We start from the raw sequence: 13306 nt of genomic DNA on the forward strand, positions 1-13306 counted from the left end.
ATATAAATCAAACTGAGACAATGAGTGGGGAAATTAAATAATATCCTCTAAGTAGTTAGTGGGCATTTTAGTAGCTTATGCTATATAATACTATGTTTAAATTGATTTTTAAAATACATACCTTCATATTCTTTCAATTAAATATTTAATATTATTTCCCTATAATCCAAGATTATCTTGAATCTGCTGCTTACTAAAATGAATTGAAAATGTAACTAAGTATCCCTGTCTAGGCTCCATGTAAGAAATACTAGGTATGGTTTTTAGCTTTTTGTAAAAATTATTACATCCTCTAATTGGCTGTAAATTGGGGCCTGTTCTCATATTTCACAACTGCAGATACCAAAGTTCTTAAACAGTGGAAATTTTGTGCGCATTTATATAACCTGCTGAAAGTATAAATAATGAAGAATGTGACTGGAATTTATTCATATTTTTCTACTGACAGATGAGACATTTCAGTTTCAGCTGAATGAAAAAATTTTTACCAGAGTAATTTAAAGTTAGCACAGGAATTGCACAAAAAGAAGTAAACTATAGAAAAATATTAATAGCATTGGGAATGAAGCCTGAATTTGAACACGTGGGCAAAAAGTCTGACAACAAACTGACGTTTCTGCATGACTTTTGGTTTTGTTTTCTTTTCACTTCTAATTGTGTGAACTCTCTCATCCTTTAAGAAATGTATCATGAACAATCGAGATAAATGAAAAACGAAGAGGTTAGAGTTCTTTTTCCTTTAAAAATATAGGGGGAAATACAAAAATATTAAACTTTGCATTAAATAAAATAAGCTTACTGGAATACATTTCCAACCTGGGTTTTCAGGAAGAGCCAAATGAGAATCTTCAAACAAAAGCCTAAAGAATGGTAATAACAAAAGGAACTCTAGCAAAACATTTCGATGTTTGGGAAATGCTGCTTGTAAAGAATCCTCAAAGTATACAATACTGCATTTCCAAATCCAGCCTCATGAAGAAAGAGGGAGGAAAAAAACCTATCTCAGGCCATTGGTAATAGGTGATGTAAATTTAGAATAACTAGCATTTCTAGAAAGACTTCTGCTTTTTTATGTTAACCTTTAGTCTTTGGTGCGGGTTCCTTCTCATATTACATAAAATGTACTTTAAGAAGCACTCACTACCTGCTACAGATGTCCAGGAAAAAACTGAATTATGGAAGTCGGAAACATATGGCAGTTGCCTATTGCACAAGGAAGGTACATATGAAAGTTATAAATTTCTTTCTTTAAGTCAGCATTGTAAACGCATTTTATAGGGTTCACAGTATGTATTACATCTGTAGATTTAATTTTTGAAATATACATTTTTGGAGATATTTGTGGTTTGGGATTCTATGAGAAAGAACTCATCTTGATGTGTTAGGAATAAAGGGGGGAAACCCCCAATAAATAAACATGTGGAGAAGCAAACATCCTTCTTTTAATTTCCCAGCTGGTTATACTGAAAAGGACATCAGACCATCTATTGGCAAAGGATGACTCACAACAGGGGTATTGCCCGGCAGCATAGCGGTCTGAATTTATTGAGAGAGATCCCTCTTCGAAGAAGCAGAGATGTCAAGTTGGGGAAAGCCAGCTTGGGGCCGATAGAAAAACCACCAGATTAAGAACTGGATCCCACAAATGTCAAAAACCCACCACCAGTTCACTTTACTGTTGAGGAAAAAAAAATGCCCACCAAATCGCTGATCTTTTTTCCATCAAAAGATTAGATTTAATTTTATTTCATTTAACACCTTTGAAACTACATATTTTGATTGCAATCATATTATATATTCAGTATATCGATGGATACCAAGTACTAGCAACTACCAAGGTATCTTTCCTTAAACCTTCAAAGTGATTTTAAAATAATCCCTCCAATTTTCTACCTGAAGCCCCCTGTGGTATCTTTAAGTTTAAATTTAATTTGTGGATTTTAAGAGTCACAGCTCTCTTGTTCAACTTTATTTGGAGAAATGTTAGAAGCAAGTTATGTGAAAGAACTTGGTCAAAAAGGAGTTTAAACAAATATATACTTGCTTAAATACCCTAAAAGCAGAGCAACTGCCTACAGGTAAGGTCGCTGTGGGTTCAAGTCAAGAAAACGGTCCTCAGATTTGCTCCGTGAAAGCCGGAGGCTGATCTCCCACTTTGGTGTGCTAGAATGAAATTTACCTGGGGTAGAAATAATGCAGAATGATAGCAGATGTGCCCTTTCTGGGCATAAGTTTTATTTGGTTGTGTTTTGAGTTTCCCTTTGTGATCAATTGTTGAGTGGTCGGTCACCTGCATGGATTTTCTCTCTTTCTCTCTCTCTTTTTTTTCCAGTTCCTGCCTTACCGAAGGCTAGTCCTGGCCAGACTTTTAACCACTTGGTCTATGTGGGGCGGTAAGAAATTGAGCTTTCATTATTGGGGGCTTCCACTTAGGCGGAGACAGGAATCGCTGAGGCGCAGAAAACAATACCAAATTCTTTTCTATCTGTTCACAGAACTTTGTGAACAAGGCGAGTGCCAGGGCAATTTCTGATTTCCTTCTTTTCCAAGTTTTAGGTCACTTTCGAGCTCCCATCCTTTCCTTCCCAAACCATTCTGCACCCTCTCCTTAACATTTATAATTAGAGCTCTTCAAGGAGAGTTCCCCCAAAGCATTTCTCATTCAATAACAAAAACAGCAGTAACAATAAGAAATGAAACAATCAGTTCAGTTTCCGGGGAGCACCCTAGAAATTTCTGGGACGGATCTGGCTGGTAAAACATTTAGGAATTCACATTCCCGATGAGGTTCCACGTCTAAAATTAAAATCCAGTCTGGATTTCTGAAGTTCATTTTTCCTTTGGTCAATATGTGCGTTTTCTTTCATTTTATTTGTGTTCCCTTCTGGATTTGGTGCCTTTCCCCCCCCCCCCCCATTGCCGAAGACAATCTGATTTACAGTTTGACTGAGAGTTGCATTTCTGTTTAGAAGGTGAAACGTCCAAGTCAGTTAGCCAAATTATTCCCCGACGGCTCCAATATTGCGCCAGAGTCCCAGAGTCAGTTATTTTTATGTCTGACTGTATTTCAAATGTGCAGGGTGATAAATAAGACCCGCCTCAAGCTGCAAACTATCTCAGTGTGATGAAGAACAATTGACAAAAATTAACCCAGCCAAAGCGTTGGGGTTTTCGCGAGCCGCTGGAGCATAAATCAGCGTCGCGGGCGGCTTCGGGAAGCAGCGCGCTCCGAGCCGCGCACCCGCAGCAAGCAGCAGCGATTTTCAGCAGCCGCTGGGCTCGCCTGGCCCAAGTGAATGGGGCTTAGTCGCGGGGATCCCAGCGACCCGCTGACTCGGTCCCGAGTTCAGAGTTATCCTAGAAAGGAACACAACACGTTTGGGGAGAACGGCATGGCTACGCCTTAGCGACCCCACCCCACCCCCAATTCACCATCGAGAATTCTCCAGTGTGTGTGTGTGTGTGTGTAAAATCAAAGAGGACTAAGGGAAGCAAACTTGACGCGGGGTGGGGGGGGGGGCGGTGATGAGCATGGAGTAACAACCTCCACAGTGTCTGGATCCCGGAGAAGGTCCTCTGCTCAAGTCACTTGAAAGGGATATTCGTCTTAGCTATTCACAGTTAACTCTTCTTACGGGAAATCAAGGGTGGCTCCCGGGGAAGTTCTCCGCGGCGGCGCCGTAGTTGTTGGCTGTCCGGCGCCCGCCTGCGCATTCGCTTTTCAATGCACACGCCCCATTCCGGAACCCCGGCTCCCGCCAAGCCCTCGCGTTTTTCCCGGGAGCGAGGCGGATGGCCACGGCGCCCCGGGACCTGTAGGTCGGATAGGGCAAGGGGCGCCCCGACCGGCTGCCGCCGGCCCTCGCCACCTGTTGGAATGGTAAAGCCCAAGACCTTGCGCTGCCTGTGGCGGCGGCGACGCGCGGCTACAGGCGGACCCGCGCTTCAGCGGCCAAAGGGAATCCCAGCCGCGGGTTTCCGTTGATAAGTGTAAAGAACAACCCTCTCGGTGCTAAGTGCACAGTAAGTGCGAACAATAAATAGATCATTTCCCGGGGCATCTGTCTTGAAAAGGCCCCTGCTGTTCAGAGCCCGTAGGGAGTTATTGATTAGTGTGGGCGCCCGCGCCCTCCCCCCACGCCCCCTCTCGCCTGTGAGAGGGTACGAAGCCTCTGTCACCGCCTGGCGCGGCGTCTGGCTCTTGCTAGGGGACTGACAATAAGGACCATCAAGCCTCTCAGAAACCTCCCCACACCCTTAAGGCCACACCACCCTGCCGGCGGAAGCCTTGGAATCCATGAAGACCCCAGGCTTAAAGAGTGCGTGCGTGAGAGTGCGCGCGTGTGAGGCTTGGTCTGCCTATCTCGGTTACCACAGTAGAGCCGAGGAGGGAAACGAGTGGGGTAGAGAAGACGGTTCGTGTGTTGTATCCATTTGAATCTAGAATTTCCTTTAAAAACTAGGTTACAGAACAAAGTGAGTGAAAACTTAAGGCCCCCTCCCCCCCCCCCTCGCGGGGAGCTCTAGTTCCGGAACTGCACGGGCCTCACTTTTCTGCGGGCAGCGCCAGCGGGTAGGGTGCACACCGCGCTCGCAGCTGAGGTCCCGCAGCCGCAGCCGGGGGAGCCGGGGCCTCCTTGTGGCTCCGAGGCTCGGCGACGCACGCCCCCTCTCGCGCTCCGCCCCGCGCGCGGTCCCGGGCCCTAGCCGTCCTCGGCAGCCGCGCCTCCCACCGCTTCCTCACCCCGGGGCGTAATCTCCAATCCACCCTGACCTCAGGCCTCGGCCTGCGCCCAGGCCAGTGGTCCGCCCTTCTAGAGCACTCCCGGACGGGAAGGGGCGGGGCGGGGTGGAGGTGGCAGAACAGGCTGCGCTTGCGACGCGATTCCGCACGGGTTTGTTTCGTGACCTTGATCACGTCCCCGCCTTAACCTCCTCAAAGTTACAACTGGGATAATCTTTGCCGGACTCGCCCGCTGGGTGGTGGGGTAATAGATTGCGGCGGGGAGGCAGAGAGACTGTCAACTATCCCGCTGTGTGCCTGTTCACAGCCCGCCCCAGATATTTGGAGGTGGAGGTTGAGGTATTCAGGCCCTGGCCTGCGGCCTCCGGGAGGAACTGGGCTCGTGGACGTTTAGGCTCCTTCGGGCCCGCAGCGCTTCCGGAAGGCGGGCGGGCGCGGCCGGAGCGCCGGGTTGGGACACAGGGCGCCCTTGGCAACGTTGGCCGCATTGCCCCATCCCGGCCCGAAGCAGAGCTGCCGGGCCCGGCACGTCCCGCAGACTCAGGCTTGGCCCCGCGCCCCGTACTCGGCTCCGGGCTGACCCCTCCACCTCATCGCGGCGGTGGGCAGCAGCCATGGGACTCCGCAACCCGCGGCAGGAGCCGAACGTCGGCCTCCGCAACCTAGGCTGAAAGGGAAGCCGTGTGCGTTGTCCTGAAGCGCAGACGCGATGGAGACCACCCAGAGCCGCGCAGGAGATCCAGCCTCAGAGAAGGCATTGGTTTCTGACTTTGCCAAACCCAGGCGGAGAGTCTCTCCCGGAAGAAATGAACTTTTTCTCCCAGAAGTCTCCCAACCTTTCACAAAAATATAAAACCGTCTGGAAAATGAAGCATCTACCTGGACGGAGAGACACAGTTGAAAATAAAAGGTAATTAGAAGGAGGAACCTGAAAGGATTAGTAATACATGTTTTCTTTGCTCTTGAATACAGGAAAACCCCAGAGTTTTAATGCTGTAATGCAACCAACCCTGAAACAGAAGACAAATCTCCCCAAGCCCTGGGCCAACCGGCGGCCGGTTTTTCCTCAGCTTCCCACACGACCTGTTACCATTATCATTGCCCCAGATATGGGTTAGGAATAAACTTCTCCCCCATTGCCATTGCCATGTAAAATCCCAGGGCTCACCACCTAATAACTTCCTTGATTTCTCTCATTAGTGAGGCTCTCTTTTTTGTTTGTTTTGCTTTATTATTGTTGTTTATAAAGACACATTTCACAAGTTCTTTAAGATCAGCTGTTTCAAACTGCCTCACCTTCCTTCATAGCAGACCAAACAGTGCAACAAAACCTGTGTATGGAGTAGTGATGTACGATGGTCATGAGCTCTCAGATGCATAGTTATTTCTAAGAAGACTTCATTTTTTAAAAAAATGAAAAACATTTTGGGGCAGTTACAGTTACATTAGTACATATTGTGGAAATAAGCTTGCAGTTAGAGAAAAATTATTAGAAACAGCTGTGACGTTAATGTTTAAAAACCCAGAGTACTCAGTATGCTCAGTATCTACTTTTCATCATAAGTTTTTCTTGTGCATCCACATAATGCACTACTCTCTGTGTATAATATAAGACACTTGTTTAATAAAGCAAGTGATTGTCTGTGTCAGGGAGATTTGGTCCTCTCTGCCTCTCTCAGTCCATGTGCAGAGCAGATCAAAGACCTGAATTACCTCTGCCTTTCCAAAGACAGCCAGATGGTGTCTTGATTTTTTTTTCTTTTTTCAGATTTGTTAGCAATAGAATTCAAAGGATGAAAGAATCTGTGTGATGCTACAGATGAAAGCTCTACCCAGGTAAGTTATTTTTTAATTAATATCATGCATACCTTATCTTATTTCACGGAAGTTTTGAGGACTCTCATGAGAGTGCACCTAATAAACATGAAAATGATGAGTAAATGAGTAGAACAAGGTAACATAGAAATCACATGCTGGGGTCAAGATAAGAAGAAAATAAGAACCCTGATATGTATGTGGAATACTAGACAGCTATTAAAGAAGAACTTTAAATTTGTCTCTGAGCCTCCTAGCAGGAATAGTGAAAAGTGAAACATGATCCTCAATGAGCAGAAGGAGAAATCATATCAGTTTCTTAAAGTAAGCAGCGTATTCCTTGTGGTGGTGGTGGTGGTGGTAATGCTAACCATGACATTCCAGGCACCATAGCATGTTTTACATGCTGCTCTATTTGTGAGACCAACTGCTCCCCTCCCCCACCGCTTCCATTGTGATACTCTTTTTGGGATATTTTTACTTTGTTATGGTTGATATAAACCTGTTTTTCAAGCCACTTGGGTGGCTCCGTTAGTTAAGTGGGTTGGTTAAGTGTCTGACTTTTGATCTCAGCTCAGGTGTTGATACCAGGGTCATAAGTTCAAGCCTCTGAGTTGGACTCCAAACTGGATGTGGATAAATAAATAAGTAAATAAATAAATAAATAAATAAATAAATAAATAAATAAAGTTGTTTCTCTACATAGAGGCAGTTTGATGTCTGGAAAGAACTTTGGAATTAGAGAGACCTAAATTCAATGCTGGCTTCTGCACTTAGGGTTCTGCTGTAACCCTTGGCAAGGCTCTTAATCTCTCTCTGAGACCCAGTTTTCTTTGTAAAATGGAGACAATCTATCCCATAGGTTTATAGAGAGGGTATTCCAGAGCCGGGCACTAAGAGACTTTTTTTTTTTATAAATGTTAGGTTATTACTGCTGTTTTTTATTGTCATTAACATAATACAAACGTTAGGTTCCTTTCTATTTTTCCACAGCAATGTAATATTCAAGAGTACTTGTACTTTTGGGTTTCAGAGCAAATGAGAATACCAAAGTTTGCACGTGAAGATCTTTTAGTACAGTTAAGTGAACAAGGTTTCTGAGTTCCCTTACCCTCCTTTCTTGCCCATAGTGGTTAAACCTCTGGAGACACAAGAGGGTGTTGGTAAGATAGGCCTTGCACTGAACCAGCAAGGGTAGGACTGGGTCCAGAAGCTGCAGGTCCTCTGGTGTGTTCTATACAGTAGCTCCACTCCTAGTCACCAGTGGATGGCAGCTGTTTGGATCACCTTGATATTGGTCACTGCATGAATGAGTTCCAAGAGGAGGCTGATAGATCTCTGAGTATTATGTTGGATGGGGGTGGAAGCACTAAGGTTTTACAGGCCACTACAGAAAGTCAGTATTCTATTAAATAATGGGGATTTGGGGCAGGAACAAAATACAACGTGATAGACCCCTTTCCCCCACTCACTCTGTCTCTTACTGTGTAGAGCTTGTAAACTGAGTACTTGCCGAGGACCCAGCAGTGGTTCTAGGTTTTACGGAGACCAATTCTCGGTCCTGGACCCACCACCTTTCTTGCACTCTCCGGGCAAATGGCCTCTGAGATTTTCTCTTTCTGTCCCTCTTCCTTTTTCTCTCTTTCACCTGCTCAGTACCCACTAACCTCTCACCCTTCTCCTCCTGCTAAATCTTGCAGGTTGATAATGGGTTAAATATATCAATCTAGTCCCTATATTTGCCGAGGTTAGTTGTATCTTAAAAAAGTATGGAAACTTATATATATGTGTTTGACCTGTTGTGCTAGATTGTAAGCTTCCCAAAGTCATGAACTTCATGCTGCTTATGCATTGATTGGCTGAATATAGATTAGCAGGTAATTTGTTCCAGGCAGCCCCATGACTAAGCTGCTAAGAAGCAGCGTGGCATAGCAGGGTGGGCAAAAAGTTGGATTCAGAAGAAAGGGGCTCAAGGCTTCGTTGTCTCTATCACTGGCTCCATGATCTTGTGTAATCATCTAACATCCTTAGCTTCTACCTAAAGTATTTACATGGGGTGAACTCAGTGATGCCACATAGCACCAATACTTTATGATAGTGAATCCAGCTGAGAGTAATCTCCTCTTTCTCTGAATTAGCTCTCGTGGCATTTTATTTCTCCATCATTTAGGCACATAACACATCCATCCTTACATTAAAATTATTGCAAACTATTTCTTATCTCTATCATGCCATAAGCCCCAGGAGTGCAGGAACAGTGTCTGCATCAGTGTTTCCAAAAGAGCTATTCCAGTGTTTTGTACCACTGTACTCAATAAATATTTTTGAGTGAATAAAATCTTACCCTTTATTCATAACATCCACTAGTTTGGTGTAAAAAGAGGGAAGGCTAAACTTTGGGAGGGCTGGCACACCTAGGCCTCATTCTCTGCCAAGTCCTGCTGTCTTATATCCATGTCAGCCAGGGTGCACAATCAGGCTTGTGTTTGTTGTTTCGGGGTATAGGCCAAATGATCTAGAACAAATATCCAGCTCCTTTCTTTAGCAAATGCACAGAATGTGATAGAAGGAGAATAGGCCTTATGATGGCAGAAGAGAGAGGCACATGAGGAACAAGTTTTTTCTCCTCATGAGTGTAGATAGTGGGCATTGAACAATGTGGTATGCAGCCAGCAATGGGGTCCATCCATCTCATGAAGGGAGTTCAGCGAGGCCTACCTGTTACTGTGGCATGATTTTCTTGGCCATGTTTGCCAACTCCCTGAAGCTCTTGCAGGGAAAGGGAGGTGGAAAGGAAGAGTGAGAAGACAGCCATACTCTGTTAACGGGTGTGCATCTGGATTCCTCTCCTGTCTTCAATAGATTCTGGAATATGGCTGTAGGCAGAACCAGTGAACTCTTTTCTAGACCAGTCCTGGTGGGAGAAGGATCTAGTAAATTCTCACAAAAAGGCACTTCCTTGCTACTTCCACCACTGAGGTCACTGGGCCTGCAACCCTGCCCCTTCCTCAGTCCTCGGTGTTCACCTTAAACTGAAGCCCCTCCAAGCAGCCCTTCATGCTGTGGCCCTCCCAGAGCCTCAACCTGCCCCAGCTGGCTCGACAGTCTTACACTTCCACTTTGAAGACTGGTGCTTCTGGAGCCTCTGCTGCTGTTGTTCACTGCCCTCAAGATACTGATATGATCTCCATAGTCATCCCAGCTTCTCATTGCCAGGCCTGGGCTCACACTTGGGACTTGCATGTTGGAAGCCCTGCTGACATGTTGCCTTCTTACCTGTATCGAGTTGGGCTGCGGTGGTCCAGATTACTTGCCTTTTCCACCTGCTGATTCTCCATTCTCCCTTTCCCAGCCCCACCCCCAGACAGCAGTGAAGGTCCCTGTTAGTGAGTTAGTGCACTCCGGCTATTCCTTGAAAAGGTCCGATTGGCAGATCCCAAGGGTGTGGAATAGTACTTCCTGTGTACCTCTCCTCTTATGCACCTTTGTAGTGCAAGAAGTTGCCATGTACCCACATATGAAGGCTGGAGTCTGTTCTCCTTTGGGCCAGTTAGGTTTCCTTGAGGTCAACTGGCTGCATATTCATCCCCATCCATTTATGGTGCATTTATTATGTAAGTCTCAGACTTACCTATTTTAGAAAATTTCAACATTCTAGAAGTTATTTTTTTCCCTTTCTTTAGCATGTGAGAGAGAGAAGGGGAGGGACAGAGAGAGAGAGAGAGAGGGAAATAGAGAATCCTGAGCAGGCTCCATGCTGTCAGCACAGAGCCCTATGTGGGACTCAAACTCATGAACCATGAGATCATGACCTGAGTTGAAACCAAGAGTCAGAAACTTAACCACTTAACCAACTGAGGCACCCAGGTACCCCTAGAAGTTATTTATTAGTCATGGAAATTAATACTAAGTGCAGTCTCAGACAATCTCTGAATAACAGTGGAATAACCCAATACTAGTTTGCTTCTCATTTACTTAAGATCCCCATGTGGGTCAGGTGGCATCTTTTCTCCAATTGTTGACTCAGGGACCTAGGCTGACCTCCTCTTATAGTTATACCATTCAGAACTTGACTTCCAAGTTTGATGTGGAAAGGGAAGAGAGAATGTGTGGGGAAAGCATGCCCATTCTTAATTACCTCAGCCTGGAAATGACACGTGTGACTTCTGGTCACATTCTGTTAGCCAGCAATCATTCCCAAAGCACCATGTGCCTACAGAAGAATATGGGAAATGTGGTATTTCCTTTTTCCCAGGAAAATGGAAGTAAAACAATTTGATGTCTGAGTAGCTTTTTCTCTGTCACAAATTTTGAGGAGAAACTCTTCTCTTTTCTGGACAAGGGAACCTCCAAGCCAGTATGACCCATACTGAAAGGGCAAGGAAAGTAGAAAACACTGTTTAATCAGGTACAAAAGCTAAGATGATTACTATAGGCCAGTAGTTGGGTTTTTCTCTGTGGAGCTAGTTCAAGGACAAAGTTCTCTTTGAGGTCAGGGGGAATTACATTCTGTGAAATTGAAACCAGGTATCTGGAGGCAGATGAAGATGTGAGGAGCCAAAGGATATCCCCTTATTGTAGAAACAGCCATATCAGTGTGAAAAGCCCTAAATCCATCTAGTCCAGATTTCCATAGTCTTTTTATTACCAGAGTCATTTCCAGTGTCTTGAAACTTGGGAAGGTTTAGCCAACAAGCTATAGTGATATTCCAAAGTCCAGGAATTAATCACATCTTTTCTGGCCTTTTACTTTTAGTCCTAATACATACTATCAGCACTCTGCCTTCCTTCTCGGTCTTGGTTAACATTTTATTTGTATCTTTAATGATTTAACAGATGTCAAATTTTGTTATGGATTTGACAAGGGCTGACATTGCTCAAACGTCTTTGCCCAGGTCTGGTCCATTTATGAGGGGCTAACAGACCACTGATGTCATTTTCATGTGCTTTGATGGAAGTTTTAGTGTCCCAACTCCCCTGTGGAAGGAGTTTTACACTTCTAAAGTGGTTGCAGCCTTCTTGTTAAGTTCTTTACCCAACACGCTTTTGCATTTTACCTTCTTACTGAACAGTTTTTGTAATAGCGTTTTAGAATATTTGGTTCAACACTAGTCAGCTCAAATTTTCCAGATGAGATGGATCGTTAATAGAAGAAAACTTGAAATCTTCAGTTTCTGGGAGAGATGATGGGCATTGTACATCGATCTGTATTTCTAGTCTTCAAAGAGACTAGAAAAAAAAAAAAAACCCTTTGTGTTGTCTGCCCTTAGAACAGTTGCATTTATTGTTTAAAATAGCCTGACATATTATTCTCATTCCTGAACTTATATGTGAGTAGGTCTTAGAAGTCCTGTCAGAACCTTAGAAACTGCTTGATTGGTTAGTATCCACTGGCCATTAAAGTACCCAAAGAAGCTCTGGCCAAAGAGAGAAACTAAATGGAGATCCATTGAATGCCAGAGACATGTGTTGTGAACAGTGCTAACCATGGAGAAGATCTGGCCTTCACCTTCAAGAGTTTATAGCCACATGAACTGTGTGAAAAATAAAAAAAAAATAAATTAACTGTATTAATAGAGCAGGAAAAGCATGGTCAGAGGCAGACCAATCATACCTGAAGGAACCAATCATACCTGAAGGAAATATTTGGCTGATATCCTTTTAGGTGGAAATATAAAAAACTGTTCACGTAGGAGTCAGGACCAAATGAAGGAGTAAGAGTTGAGAGTTTTATTTCTGGTGCAGAGCCCTTCCCTTATTGCCTGTGTGACTGTGGGGGGAGTTCTTTAACCTTTATAAGCCTCCTTTTCCTCCACTGAAAAATAGAGCAGTGTGGATCCTGGCAAACACATTAACTGATTGTGTGGATCAGATGAAACAGTATATTTGAAAGTGCTTTAAAATGGTGAAGTGCTACATCAAGGTAGAGGCAAAGAGAGGCCTTAATTCTGTACTCTCTACTCTCCTTCATCTGCCTCCCACCCTTCATCCACACACAAACTGCTGGGTCTCTTTATTGCAGTGCAAGAAACACTTCTGGGTGGAGGTGGTGTGAATGTGAATGTTTTTTGGTATGTTATTTGGCACCACAAGTATATGTAAAAACAGTGATTTTGGTGAAGATCTTTTTCTTCCCTAAAAGTTTGCTTCCAGCTGCTGAAATCATTTACTCTGTGAATGGAAACACAGTTTAACTCCAGTAGGATGTGGCACTTGGTGGTGACACTAGACCAGTTCTCTGAAAATCAATTTGCCAAATTACCAATGGCAGGAACCCAGCAAGCATATATCTTTTACCAGGTAGAGGAGAGTTTGTAAAGAACCTTTTTCACCCGCAGAGGTAGAGACGGGCAGAGCATACACCTGCAGAAATAGAAAATCTGTAAAGTGCGTTTTAAGGAAAGCTCATCCATTCACATCTCCATGTTGAGTCCTGGAGAATTGCTTCAGCAACTGAAATGTGACTCATGGAAAACTGGTAACTGAGCTACTCTGTCAAATCATCTATGAACACTACTGGTGTGATCAATCACCAAAACTAAACTTTGACAAAAATTCAGCAGCAACTCAGTGAATTCAACAACTTGGTCAGACTAGTAGAGAGTGACAACTGATTTAAAAGAAAATGGGGGGGCGCCTAGGTGGCGCAGTCGGTTAAGCGTCCGACTTCAGCCAGGTCACGATCTCGCGGTCCTTGAGTTCGAGCCCCGCGTCGGGCTCTGGGCTGATGGCTCAGAGCCTGGAGCC

At 44.5% G+C, this 13306-nt stretch overlaps 1 long non-coding RNA gene across 3 annotated transcripts in view; it reads left to right on the top strand.

Moving 5' to 3' along the window:
* Positions 1-3750: 3750 nt before the first annotated feature.
* Positions 3751-13306, top strand: part of LOC121029741 (uncharacterized) — a 55351-nt gene continuing 45795 nt past the window's right edge. The window contains exons 1-2 of one of the 3 annotated variants that reach the window (XR_005789865.1): positions 3751-5654; positions 6513-6580. This is a non-coding gene — a long non-coding RNA (uncharacterized LOC121029741). The remainder of the gene's footprint in view (positions 5655-6512; positions 6581-13306) is intronic. The other 2 variants (XR_005789866.1, XR_005789864.1) reach the window with 2 other exon arrangements.

Source organism: Herpailurus yagouaroundi, unplaced genomic scaffold, assembly GCF_014898765.1.
Source record: "Herpailurus yagouaroundi ecotype Mexico unplaced genomic scaffold, PumYag 139, whole genome shotgun sequence".
Classification (NCBI taxonomy): domain Eukaryota; kingdom Metazoa; phylum Chordata; class Mammalia; order Carnivora; family Felidae; genus Herpailurus; species Herpailurus yagouaroundi.